Consider the following 2,172-nt stretch of genomic DNA (forward strand, 5'->3'; position numbering starts at 1 on the left):
GCGGGGCTCAGAGGCTTTGCCAGGAGCATGCAGAGTGCTGGGACTGAGCACGTGGCCGGAATTGGGGGACTGGTGGCGACCCTACCTTCTTGTTCTGTGTCTTACCGAGCTGTGTGCTGCGTGTGAACCCTCTCTGTGCCGGCACAGACCCTCTGCCTCTTGCCGGGATCCGGCCCCGGGTTGGAAGCTGTACTCAAACACCTCGGGAGCCTGGCACATCTCATGAGCTGTGGTGTGGCCTCATTGCCTGTGTAATGTATTCCCAGTTGCACTAATGAAACTATTTATTTTATTCCCCAGGAATTCCTGCTTCAGTAATAGAGGTGTTTGGAAAATAGGTCCCTGCAAAAGAAACTTGTTGGACAAGCCTTATATTAGGTGTCATTGCCTGTAATTGGGGGAAGATCCTTGCTGTGCTGAGTTCTCAGGCTCACCTCCACTCATATTTTAGGGTGATGGTATCTGCCTCAGCCACCTTTGGGGCTGAGAGCACTTGGAGGATCGGGAGGAGAGAGAGGAAACGATATTGCTGTCTGTCTCCTTTCTGAATGGTGTCAAGATGTTTCTGTGAAAAAGCCTCCACTTTATTAGTGCCTTCAGGGATCCAGCCTTTAGCAACCTGCTCCTTTTTCTCCCTGTGTGTGGGTGACCTGCAGCCAGTGAAGCAGGAGGTGAGAATAGCTGGGGCTGCAGGAGTCTCTTGCTTCGTGCTGCTTGGCAGCACAAGGTTTCTCTGCCTTGGCTGTAGTGTCTGCAAGGCCTCTTTCTGGCTGACTTGTTCCAGGTGGTAGGTAGCCGGCATAATTTGGGCTGTCTTCACTTGCTTGCTGACATGGGCTCCTCCTGAGTTAATTAGCGTGGGGGAGGACAGCATATTTTCTTTACCTTGGGGCTAACTGGAGCTGCCCAGGCTGATTCCAGTGGGAGATGTGATTTCGAGCCTCATCACCCTCTTGGAGATACCTGCTTAGTGGCACATCGGTGACTTGGTGTGACCCAAGTTAAAAAATAGTCATGGGAGTTGGATTTCCTTGCTTGTCCGTTTTTGATGGAGGCTGAGGACTTGATTTGGAAAGGACAGAGATGTTCAGCTTCAGAAGGGAGTTGGATGTGCTGCCTAAGAGCGCTTGGTGTCCTGCAGCATGGTGGGGACTTGCAGTTCCATAGTATCTTTTGCATTGTCATGAGCAGCTAGAGTGTAAGGCAAGTCTTTTCCCTTTTCAGTGTATGTGTGTCAGTATAGCTCAGCCTAAATTCCAGTGCAGAAAAGTATGGGGCAGAGTGAGACTCATCATGTTTATGGGAGTTGGTTTAGATCCCTGGTATAAAAGGCTTATCTCTGTCACAACCCAAAAAACAAAGCTGTAAAGCTTGTCCTTGGATTCCTTGCGACTAGAGAGTTAATCCTTTTTTTCTGGTGCTGTAAATATTTATTTAGCTGTCTCTCTTAAGCATTTATGGAGTTTAGATATTTTTAAGTGGATGTTGGGCAATTGCTGGTGCGCTGTGCAGGGATTCTTTATGACTTGGAGCATCACCAGGCTGGTAGTGGCCATCAGATGCCGTTGTCATCCTGCCCCTTTGCGAGTGATGGATGTGGAGAGGTCTGTGGGAACATTCCTGTCTGCAGGCTGCATGCGAGAAAAATGGTTTGTTTTGCGCTGCCTATAGAGTGCAGAAATGTTAAGTCTTTGTAGCAGTCTATCACTGCAGCAAAACATGAGGGTAGAAAGTCTGCTGTAGAGTATTTTCTGGTCCCATCTCCTTCTGATGATACTGGTGTTATGACTGCGCTGCAGACCTAGATTAGATAAGCTTTCTTATGGAAGAACTCTGGCCAGTTCACGTTTTTGGAAAAACAAAACACAGTCTTTCAAGGCAACCACAAAAATGTGGAAGTGATGAGGTGGAGGAAAGGAAGTACTTCAGCTAAAATGGGAATTGCTCCTTGAAGCCATGTCCTATTTAAGACAGTTTCTGTCTAGGCTTTCTCTTTTATAGCCAAGAAAATGAAGACTTGCTGAAGGCAAGTGGGGAATGTTGTTGCTGTTGAGTCAGTTGAGAGCTTGAAATCTACAGACTAATGTTTCAAAACTGTCAGCTAAATAATTCAATAAACCTTGGCCTTTTCCTCTGCACGCGGATTCAGTTCAATGTAATTCCACTTTTACT

Source organism: Apaloderma vittatum, unplaced genomic scaffold (genome assembly GCF_000703405.1).
Source record: "Apaloderma vittatum isolate BGI_N311 unplaced genomic scaffold, ASM70340v1 scaffold3928, whole genome shotgun sequence".
NCBI classification, from domain to species: Eukaryota; Metazoa; Chordata; class Aves; order Trogoniformes; family Trogonidae; genus Apaloderma; species Apaloderma vittatum.